This window comes from Camelus ferus, chromosome 19, assembly GCF_009834535.1.
Source record: "Camelus ferus isolate YT-003-E chromosome 19, BCGSAC_Cfer_1.0, whole genome shotgun sequence".
Lineage (NCBI taxonomy): Eukaryota > Metazoa > Chordata > Mammalia > Artiodactyla > Camelidae > Camelus > Camelus ferus.
In genome coordinates this window covers 28,080,923-28,092,962 of record NC_045714.1, presented here as the reverse complement: position 1 = coordinate 28,092,962, position 12,040 = coordinate 28,080,923, and the positions used below count along the sequence as shown (strand labels likewise).

General features: G+C 40.4%; 1 protein-coding gene across 2 annotated transcripts in view; it reads left to right on the top strand.

Annotated features, from left to right (window-relative positions):
• Window positions 1-1,577: 1,577 nt before the first annotated feature.
• The window catches only part of SLX4IP (SLX4 interacting protein), a 169,681-nt gene continuing 159,218 nt past the window's right edge, over window positions 1,578-12,040 (top strand). For both annotated transcript variants that reach the window (XM_032461826.1, XM_014561272.2), the window contains exon 1: window positions 1,578-1,743. The gene's annotated coding sequence lies outside the window, so the exon portion shown is untranslated. The remainder of the gene's footprint in view (window positions 1,744-12,040) is intronic.

The following is a 12,040-nucleotide window of genomic DNA, read 5'->3' as shown; positions in this document are numbered from 1 at the left end:
TCCAGTTCCACGTCAGAGGGCGGCTCTCACCTCCCGGAGTGACACAGGTGGCAGCGCAGGTGCGATTGGTGCTTTCACTTAGACACCTTTTCCGCCTCCTTTATGGTGTGGCCGCGCAGAGGGGAGAGTGAGGACCGTCTACACCTGGAACTCTACCCACGCCACTGGAAAACCTCCTCGCCATCCACATTCCTTCCTGCAGCAAGTACTCACTGCCTAAAGCTGTTTTAAAGGAAGATCGCTAGCTTACCAAGGAGCCAGCCTCCTCCTTATCCCCGCCCCCAAATATCCTTCAGTGAGGACACCAGTGACCCTTCCGAGCGGGGCAGAGGCACCAACAAGCCCCCCACTCCTCTCTTCGGCGGGGTAGGGAGCTGGGTTTTCCACCTGAGGTTCGGGCGCTCTCACCTGCGCACCAGCCGCTGCGCCGCCCCGGCCGCCGCCGCCACCAGGCCCCCGAGGCTGAACCCCACGCAGCCGCTGCCGCCGGTCCTGGCAACCCACGCCCCGCGCCTGGAGACGGAGCATGCGCAGCTCTGCGGCTCGCGCCGCCCCTTTCACGTTCCGCTCCTCCGGGTTATAGCGAAGTTCTCCGCCGAGAACCGGAAAGATCAGGGGGAGGAGCTTATTCAGTGTCAATCTCAGCAAATTGTTGAAACTGCAAAACGTAAAACAACAGATCAGATGGATTTGTCAGGGCCTAGTATCATCCTTATGGTGAGCGCTTAAGAGGCACGTATTGAATAAAAAAGCAATTTACAGTTCTCTGTGGATTTCAGGCCGCCCACACTTGACCAATCACAAAGCTCCGGATTCTGTCGTTCATCGCCAATTCCCCGCCTTCCTGTACGGCTGCCTGGAAAACCAGGAAAAAAGGAAGTGCCGGTGACCATTTCTCTGGATCGGGTTGGAGAGCGGACATGCGTAGTGAGAGCTGGTGGCGCTCAATAAAGCAGCTTCTGCCCTTAGTCCTTCCTCTGAGGGCGGTCGAAAGTCCTCTAACTTTGTGTCCTTCAATTAGGTAATTTCTGCCCTACCTCCCATCTTGCTTTTTAGTTCTAGGGGAGGACTTTTATTCTCCTGTATCATTCAAGAGAATTGTGGAAAAAATTATGTTCATGGCTATTTAAAATTTTTTCCGAAATTGGGAAAGCCACCTTTAGTTTCCAATCGGTGTTTTCTATAACCTTCTCATCTTTGTGCGAGTAATTTTCCAGTGGCAAGAAGCACTCTATGCCTCTTAATCACTCGCGCTGTTTAACACTGTAATCACAGGGTAACTGTGATTCGTCACCGGGCAATCGCGTTTACCTCAGTCTCAGCCTCTAAATAAATCGTCCTTTGCCGCCATTTTTGTTTCGGGTTTTCGTTGAAAGCCGCGAGTTCATGGGTGGAGGCCATTTTTCTTTTGGGCGAATTCCTCGCACTATCTGGTGCGCTCACTTAGTGTTTTGCCGCCATCTTAAATCCTGGTTTTGGCTTCAAGCCGACAGCGAGGCTGCCCGACTCATCTTGTGTTTGGGCAGCGGTACGTTCCTTTGCGCGCGCGCGCGCGCGCGCGCGCGGAGCTCCTGGGAAGCCGGAAATAAACCGAAAGCTCGAATCCCCAAACTTCGAAAGGTTGGCTTGCGAGTCGGCTTTGTATTTAGTCTGAGTTTGCACGGCCAGGTGTTACTTCACCAGTGGCCCCGGACAGTAACAAAACAAATAAAAGCCCGAACCCAAACCCTGCCACCATCGTAGGTAAGAACATGGAAATCCTGACAACTTTAAGATGTTCCTTCACTTGAACTGAACTGCTTGCCCATCTCCCGTCCCCCTATGGTTTTTCCCTTTGATTGTTGAACCTTTTCTGCATCCTTCTCCCTGTGCTTCCATCTCTCCCCATTGTTTGCAGAGAGCTAAACAGCTATTAAACCTAAGGGTGCGGGAAGCCCGGGCTTGACAGTGGAAGTGTTGGTCTGGAAAATTCTTTTTGCTTTTTGGAACAAAATGGAGTGCAATGAGTGGGCCACGTATTTGTATCAAACATCTGTGTGTACAAATGGGGCCCCCTTCCCAGACAGTTTTTGGGTTGTGACACAGACACAGGTTGTGTTTGTACAGACTTCTCATTCATTCATTGAGTTCTTAGTGTGTACTAGGCCATGAGGATTCTGTAGTAAATTAAAAAAACAAACCAAAAAACCCCAAACCTTTATCTCATGGCGCTTACATCCTGCTATCACCTTGACAGCTACTAGTTTGGGACAAGTAACAGTATTCTGTGGTTCTTAGCTTTGTTGCACTATACAAACAAGCATTCGCTTGCTCTTTATTCCCTCCTCCTTTTTCCCACCGAGCTAGAAATCAGTTGTATTGACACTTATTTCTTGGATCCTGACATAACGGTAATTATAAGCCAGCTGGGTAGTTTTACAACCACTTACTCAAGGCCTTGCTGCTCCAAGTGTGGTCTGTCAGTCACATCAGCACCACCTGGCAACTCATTGGAAACAAGCTTGTTAGAAATGGGCAGTCCCAAGCTCCATCCCAAAGCCCAGTGAATCTTCCCTCAGAAGTGCACCTTAAAGTCAAAGAGCACTGATTCTCAGCATGGACCAAAGACAAAGACTGTCTCTTTTATTTATGCTTCTGAAACAGTTCAGAATATATTGTCAGTTTACTCCATGTTTTAAAAATTGTTTTATACAGGACACATTCCAAAATGTGTAATGTTCAAATAGAATAGAAAACTATTTCTTTGGATTTTTTATTTTTGTTTTTTGGGTTTTTTTTTAAATTAAAGAAATTTTTTATTGACGTGTAGTTGATTTACAGTGTTGTTAGTCCGTATTTTAAATGCAGTGGACATATGACACTTTTTTGTGCTTTTATCCATCAGCTTGATGTCACAATGCCAACTTACCATTCTAAGAACTTGAGAATTTCTCAGTTCGGTATATTGTTGTATACTTTGTGCTATGACAACATTTCGTGTCCTGTGTGCATATTTTAATTTTTAACTTATTTAAAGTTGAACTCAAAATCCTACATATGTTCAGTAGTTCAGTATCAACTTGGAAAACCTTGGGCCATAGTTTACCAAAGCTTTTTTGGCACCTTGCTTTTTTTTTTTTTTCCCTCTTAATATTTTATGTTATTTTTTAAATGGATGTCCTAGGGATTGAGCCCAGGACCTCATGCATGCTAAGCAGGCACTTTACCACTGTGCTATATGCCCCTTCCCCATCTTTTTAAAGTGAGAAATAGAAATCTAATTTATCTCAGGGGTTCTCAATTTTGGCTGTTCATGAAAATCACCTGGGGCGCTTTCAAAAAAAAAAAAAAAAAAGACTCCACACCAGTATCAGTAGAGGTTGAGATCCTGTGAATGGGATTCAGGAACCAGTAAGGTATTTGTGAAACAACAAATGACTTTTACATTTTCTCTGTTGTTGTGTGTTAGACTTTCTCCCTCCCTTATGGATTTACTTAAAATAATTAGGAATTTGAAGACAGTGAAGAGAGTTGGACTGGGATCATGGTAGACCTGCTTCCCAGTTATCAATCAACTTGGCATTTAGTCTATGTCCTGAGCAAATTGTCTGGTCTTTCTGTCTCTCCTTCATCCAGCTATTAATTGGGAAAAGAAGAACGAAGGTCCTGTTTTTTAGTCTCATGTGAATGTTACAAAGTGTACTGAATATTTACATTCTGTGAATGTGAGGAAGAACAGTATTTTCCAAGTGTCGGTATTCATTGCTTCTGATTTCCCTATCCTGTTTCTTATGTTGTATGTGCCAGAAAGCATAGTGGGTAGAAATGAACTCTGGAGCCAGACTCTCTGGGTTCAAATCTTAGCTCCTCCAGCTCCCAGCTGTGTGACCTTGAGCAGGTTACTTAACCCTTCTGTGCCTCAGTTTCCTCATCTGTAAAACAGGGTTGATATGAAGGTTGGATATGTTAATATAAGAAAAGTGCTTAGAATAATGCCTGGCACATAGTCCCAGCTATGTAAATAGTAATTAGCTATTATTATTATAATTAAGTCTTTGGATTATTAAGGTTTTGTTCATGCATATAAATCACTAAAGTGGAAAGATATTGCAGTTCCGTGACTTTTCAGGATATATACCTGTTTGGAAAAGAGAGTGGTTTAAATATAGTATAAGCCAGGAAGATGTGTATTTTTTTTTTTATCGTCTTTTCCTTTTTTCCAAACAGCTTTCTGGAAGTATGGTTGTCATAGAATAAACTATACGTATTTGAACTGTACAGTTTGATGTATTTTACTTGTATACACCCATGAAACCAAGACCACAGTCAAGATAATGAATATACACTTACTTCCAAAAGTATCTTCTGGCCCTTTTGTAATCCCTCCAGCCTTTTTCTTCCAGGCAACCACTGTTTCTGTTTTCTGTCACTCTAGATAAGTTTGCGTTTCCTAGGATTTTATCTAAAATGGAATCTTGAAATATGTGCTATTTTGGGGACTGGGGTTGCGTCTGGTTTCTTTCACTCATGGTAATTGAGAGTCATCTTTGTTGTTGTGGGTGTCTGCAGTCCATTCCTTTGTAAATACTGAGTAGTATTCCACTGCATGGATAGACTGTCATTTGTTGACACATTCGCCAATTGAAGGGCATTTAGGTTGTTTTTATTTTCACAGCGCTCATTTTCACATTGGGAAAAGAAAAAAGTCTAATTATCTGGTGACCATGCCCTCCATATACAGAAAAACCAGGAGGTGACAGTGGTACAACATGTTTGTGTCGGGACTTCATCTGTGCCATTGTATAGTTTCTGAATTCATGCTTTCTGAATGAAACATGTAGCTTTTTAAAAATGCAAAATGCATGCATTCAGTTTAGTGGGTTGGATCTCTTTTTATTGAGATGTAATTTATATACAGCATTATATGACTTTCAGAGATACTACATAATCATTTTGATATACAGTTGAACAACTTGGGGTTAGGGGTGTGGACCCTCTATGCAGTTGAAAATCTGCATATAACTTTACAGTCAGCCCCTGATATCTAAGGTTCTGCATCCTTGAATTCAACAAGGATTGTGTGATACTGTAGTATACACTTATTGAAAAAAAAATCCAAGTGGACTCCCACAGTTCAAATCCATGTTGTTCAAGGGTCAACTGTATATGCTACAGTATTATTAACCATAGTCACCATGCTGTACATTATATTCCCAGGACTTATGTAATTTATAAAGTTTGTACTTTATAAATTTGTTTGTACCTTTTGACTCCCTTGCCCCTTTTCACCCCTACCCTCCACCCCCTGCCTCTGACAACCACCTGTATGTTCTCTGCATCGGAGTTTGATGTTTGTTTGTTTTAGATTTCACATACAATTGAGATCATACAGTATTTGTCTTTCTCTGTGTGACTTACACTTAGCATCACACGCATTCATGTTGTTGCAAGTGGCAGGATTTCCTTCTTTTTTTTTTAATGACTGTATAATATACCACGTTTTATTTATCCATTCATCTGTCATGGACACAGGTTGTTTCCAGTGTCTTGGCCATTGTAAAAAATGCGATGAACATCGGGGTGCAGGTACCTTTTCGAGTTAGTGTTTTTGTGTTCTTCAGATAAATACCCAGAAGTGAAATTGCAGGATCATGTGGCAGTTCTATTTTTAATTTTTTGAGGAAACTTTATATTGTTTTCCACAGTGGCTGCACCAGTTTACATTCCTGTCTACGGTGTAGGAGGATTCCCTTTTCTCTACATCTTCACCAACAGTATTTGTTGTCTTTTTGTTAGCCATTCTAACAAATGTGAGATGATACCTTATTGTGGTTTTGATTTGCATTTCCCTGATGATTAGTGATTGATCTGTCTCATAGGCAAGAAAACATGAAAAGGCAGAATTTGAACGCATGTCTGTTTTACTAGAACCTGAGATTGTGACTGCTTCGTAGGGCAGTGTTTGTGTCTGTTTCTGACAAAATAAGTATTAAATAAAAATTAAATATTGTTTATTTGTGAAAAATCCCACACACACACAGGGTTGGGTGGAAATTTTCTGTGGGCCCAGCAGGAATGGGAGGCCAGGTCACAGGTCAACTGACCAGGTTAAGAGCATAGAGTGACTAAAAGGTAGGATTGTTCCACGGACTTAATCTTGGTGGAAGATTTCGATATATGAGCTACACTGAAAGAAAATTTTTTTGTCACTTGCATATTATCCTCATTCCATTGTTGATGCTTCCCTGTTTGTTTTTTTGTTTGTTTGTTTTGTTTTGTTTTTATTTTGATGTGCACTTTGGTATTCAAAATTACCATATGAATAATAGGAAAAGCTGATCTGTTTTTTACACTGAAGTTGCCTTCTCAAATTTTATCTCAGTTGTTGCCAGCAAGATCTTCGCTCATTTGTCATTTTTCCTTGGTATTTTGTTAAGATTTGTGATTCCTTCCTTGATGCTGTCCTTTGTGTGTATGTGTGTGTGATAAAATCAGACTGGGGAAGTTGGGGCAGCAGAGAATGAAATTTCTCATTCTTGAATTACAGTTGTTCAGTTTCTGCTCCCATTGCTAGTGAAAGTTTTTTGAGAAGATAGAAGGAAGTATAATAAATTTCTTGATAATGTTTGAAATCTGGAGGTTAGAAGCCTAAAGTTAATTTCTGGTCTTTTTAATCTGGAGTGGTTGCTTTGGCTTGTGACACAGGCCAGCAATGCTAAAAGGAAGACAAATGTGAATTTCAGAGTGTCTTGGATTTTCCCACAGAATAGTCTAGAAGGTCACTGACTTTCTTTATTAGAGTTTATCTCTGCTTTGTATTTAAATGACAGGACAATCATGTGATATCGTTTAATCTCCTCCCATCCCCTCCCAAAATTAATTTTCTTAAGGATTTGAGGATCTTTCCCTCTCCACTAAAGACACACATGCACGCATATTTTTGGTGGGGACATACGCTGTCAAAGTCTCGTCTTTGTGAAAGGATGCCTGTTTTCAGGTCAGAGAAAGTGGGCTCAAGAATGCAGAAGAGAGGATGAAACGTTATTTGTAAGACTGAGAATATACTTTAACTTCTCAGCAAGCATATGTGAATTATATGCTTTCAGATATTTGGAAAATTTATCGTTTTAGAGATCGTCCTGAAATTCTTAAAAACAGGCAATAAAATAAAAATTCCACTGACTTTAGACTTGAATTGTCAGCTCCGATAGCTAAAGGTTTTTTAATGTTCAGGCTTTAAACCCCAGGCACTGAGCCTGCTGTTCCCTCCTGAAGGTAACTAGGAAAGTAATTTTTTAAGATGCATGTTAGCTGTTTAAATGTGTGTGTGTGTGCACGTTTATCTTTTAATGATCTAAACAAGTCTAGAAAAACCTAAAGATGTTCCCAGATTTAAAGCTTAATTACTACAGAGGCTCATAATAATCTTTTCCATTCATATAAATGTTAGAATGTCAGTATTTTAAAGATGAAAAAATGCAATGAAAAACTCACATTTATGACCTAAACTTCAACCCTACATCTGTTACCCATTATATTCAGTACAAAATGCTTCTATCTTTCTGTTTATATTTATATGCATATCAACTTTCTCAACTTTGTCTTCCTGATGTATATAACTTAAGTGTCACTTATGTATTGAAATAGTGCTTTGACCTCCTTTTTAGAAGGCTTAATGTGGAATTTGAGATTTAGAGACACTAATGATGCAGTAGATAAATAGGTATAAATCTAAAATAATAGCAAATTAACATGGTCTACAGCCACTGATTGGAATAACATTAACAGACTCAAGTTAATGCCTTGAGTTTTTTTTGATGCCTACCAGTGCCGCATGCCGGGTGTCAGACAGGCCAAGCATGGAAGGAAGCCTGTGGTCAGGCAGAGGACAGACGGAGGACCAGAGTTACGTGTGATTCGGGGAACCAAGTGTGAGAGCAGAGTGGTGTCAGGTGCTGGTGTGGCCCAGAGAAGGGAGATTCCAAGAGGGCTCTGGGGAAATAGGTGGCATCTGAATTGGGTTTCAGAGAATAACTCGCCTTAGGAGAGAGGATGTTCTGTAGTGCCGCACATTTTTGGGGAGCTGGAGCTGCATGTCCCAGGAGCTGCATGTCCCAGGACATGTGCTGGACTTGGCCATGTGGAGGCCTTGAAGCTGGAGGTTGCCTGAGCTGTGAGGTGGAGGTGTGGGCAGGTGCTGGCAGAGGGCCTGTGCTGCTCCAGGAGACGTTAGGGAAGAGTTTTGAATAGGGATGCCTGCTGGATGCCTCTAGTGATGGTTTGGGGGATGGAGAGGTGCACAGATGGAAACAGGAGGCACTTTGAGAGGCTCTGGTTGTGGGGGACCTTCAGGGTAACCAGCTCTTTGGGGTCTGAGACCTCCTGGCATCACCAGGTAACGGGTTTTTCCTTCTCGTGGGAGGCAGATGGGACCATCTGTGACTTGACAGGCACTGAGAGAAGAGAGCAGAGTGTGTGCTGTCCCCAGATTCTCTGCAAATGGTCTTTCTGTTTTTAGACTTCATGCTTCTCAGGTTTTATAAAAAGATAGAGAGGGACGTACCCCTCACCTACCCAGAGGAGGTAAGAGACTCGTGATTGGATGTTGTACTGTGGTTGTCAAAGCATAAATAGTAGAAGAGATGGGGACACTCCTACCTACACCCCCACCACCTGGCCAGACCTGTGGAGACTTGGCTGGGAGACGGGGGCGTCTTGTTCTGGGTAACTCTTCTGCGCATTTCTCTGTTGGGTTGTTTCATTTTTATTTATTTATTTATTTTTTATTGAAGCATAGTCAGTTACAATGTGTCAATTTCTGGTGCACAGCACAATGTCCCATTCATGCATATACATACATATATTTGTTTTCATATTGTTTTTTGTTAAAGGTTATTACAAGATATTGAATGTACTTCCCTGTGCTATAGAGAAGAAATTTGTTTTTAATATATTTTTATATGTAGTGGCTAACATTTGCAAATCTCAAACTCTCAATTTCTCTTTTCCCACCCCCATCCCCCCAGTAACCGTAAGACTGTTTACTATGTCTGCGAGTCTGCTTCTGTTTTGTAGATCAATTCATTAGTGTCCTTTTTTTTCCCCTTGGCTTGTTTTATTAACGTAGATACTAAACCTTTCCTTGTTACATGTCTTGCAAACACCTTCCCCCAGTTTATGATTCCACCATCCCCTCCCCTCACTATTTCTTTATGGTGTATTTTGATGAACTAAAGTTTTAACTTTTTAAACTTTTTTATTTTTAATTAATTATAGATATGTGGGACATTGGTAAAAATGTACAGAGAGTCCCATGTGTGTACCCGTTTTCTAGCTTCTTCCAATGGTAACATCTTGTGAACTATGGTGCAAATATTAAAACCAGAAAATTGCCATTGGTACAATCCACAGAGCTTATTAGATGTAACTGGTTTTACATGCATTCATTTAGTTCTGTACAGTTTTATCACGTGCTTCTATTCATGTAACCAACACCACGATTAAGGTACAGAACTCTGATTAAGATACAGAACTCAGTTTCCACAGGCTCCCTCCTGGGACCTCTCCATAGCCATGTGCCCTCCCCATCCCTAACCCCAGGCAACTGCTTGTGTGTTCTTTGCTTCTGCAGTCTTGTTGTTTCAAGAGTGATTGTTATTTAAGTGGAATCGTACATTATATGACCTTTTCAGATTGTCCCTCCTGCACCCACCAAGCGTAATTCCCTTGAGGTCCATCCAAGTTGTCATGTATACCGGTGGTTCACTTTATCACTGCTGGTTAATGTCCGTGGTATAGATATACCACAGTCTGCTTAACCATACCTCACCCACTGAAGGACATCTGGGTTGTTTCCAGTTTTGGGCCACTATGAATAAAGTGGCTATGAACATTTGTGTACAGATTTTGTTGTGAGCCTAGGTTTTCATTTTCTGGAATAAGTTAGCAGGAATGCAGTTTTTGGATCATGTGGTAACTGCATGTTTAGCTTTCTAAGAAACTGCCAGTCTCTTCCAGAGTGGCTCTACCATCTTTATAGTCCTACCAGCAATGTGTGTGAGGTCCATTTCCTCTGCATCCTCACCAGCATTTGATGTCACTATTTTTTGCTTGCCATTCTGGTAGTTATGTAGTGATATCTCACTGAGGTTTTATTTTGCATGTCCCTGATGTCTGTTGATGTTGAATATCTTGTTTTAATTTTTATTTTTTAAGCTTTTTTGGAGGGGTGGGGGAGGTAATTATGTTATTTATTTATTTTTAATGGAAGTACTGGGGATTGCACCTAGGACCTTGTGCATGCTAAGCATGTGCTCTACCGCTGAGCTATGCCCTCTCCTCTGGAATATCTTTTCTTTTTATTGAAATATAGCTGGTGTACAATATTATGTTGGTTTCAGGTATACTATGTAGTGATTTGATATTTGCATACAGTATGTAATAATTTGAATATCTTGTCATGTGCTTGTTTGCCATCTGTTTGTCCTCTGTGGTGAAATACCTGTTCATGTCCTTTGCTCACTTTTTTTTTTCAATTGCAGTATAGTCAGTTTACAATGCTGTGTCAATTTCTGATGTACAGCACAATTCTTCAGTCATACATGAATATATGTATATTCATTTTCATATTCTTTTTCACCGTAAGCTACTACAAGATACTGAATATAGTTCCCTGTGCTATACAGAAGAAACCGGTTTATCAATTTTATATATACCAGTCAGTATCTGCATATCTCAAACTCCCAGTTTATCCCTTCTGGCTCTCCCCGCCACCGGCAACCACAAGTCTGTATTCTGTCTGAACCTGTTTATGTTTTATATATAAGTTACTTTGTCTTTTTTTTTTAAGATCCCACATATGAATGATATCATATGGTATTTTTCTTTCTCTTTCTGGCTTACTTCACTTAGAATGACATTCTCCGGGGTCATCCATGTTGCTGCAAATGGCATTATTTTATCAGTTTTTTAGGGCTGAGTAGTACTCCATTGTATAAATATACCACAACTTCTTTATCCAGTCATCCTTTGATGGACATTTAGGCTGTTTCCATGTTTTGGCTATTGTAAATAGTGCTGCTATAAACATTGGGGTGCAGGTGTCTTTTTGAATTAGGGTTTTCTCTGGATGTATGCCCAGGCTTTGCTCACTTTTTGACTTTGTTTTTGTTTGTATTTTTGACTTTGGATTGTTTGTATTTCATACTGTTGAGTTCTGAGAGTTCTTTATATGTTCTAGTTTATAAGTCATTTACTGTATATGTGGATTGCAAATATTCCAGTCTGTAGAGAAATTTTAATATTAATATGGCCAAATCTAGCATTCTTTTTCTTTATGGATTGTACTTTTTGTGTCTAGTTTAAAAATGCATTTCTTTCTCTGAGTTCATGAAGGTATTTTCTGAAAGGTTCTAACTTTTGACCTTCAAGTTTTTAGCTCATTTGTAATTGATTTTTATGTGTTGTGGGAAGCAGTGGTCCAGTTATATATTTTTCCAAGTGGATAAACAGTTGTTGGACCACAATTTATTGAATGAATAACCTCTTTATTTCCCACTGATCTGCACTCTTTTTCCCATCATCCGTTTCCATGAACTCGTGGGCTGGCTTCTGGTCTGTGTAGTCTGTCCCTTCGGCCTGTGTGTTAACCCTTTTTCCAACACATTATCTGATTTACTGTAGCATTGTGGTAGTTCTGCTATATCTGGTAAGACAAGCTCTCTCCTTTGTTTTTCTTTTCTTTCTTTTTTTTTCCCCCCTCTCTAGTATCTTAGTCCTTTTTATCCTTGCTCAGATTCCCTGTTCCAGATTGGGGCTGGGTTTGCTTTAAATTCGAAAGTCTATGTGACGAGGTCTTGTCTTGCACGTATCTTACTAAATTCATTCTTAGATATGTTATATTTGTGGGATGCCGGTTTAAGTGATATTTTAATCTACATTTTCTACCTTTTTCAGAGAAATTGCTTTTATGGTTCATCAGTAAGCACACTGGCTACATTTTTTTGTGCATGCTTTTTTTCAGATTGAGAAATTCTTTCCATTCTTAGATTTCTAGTGTTTT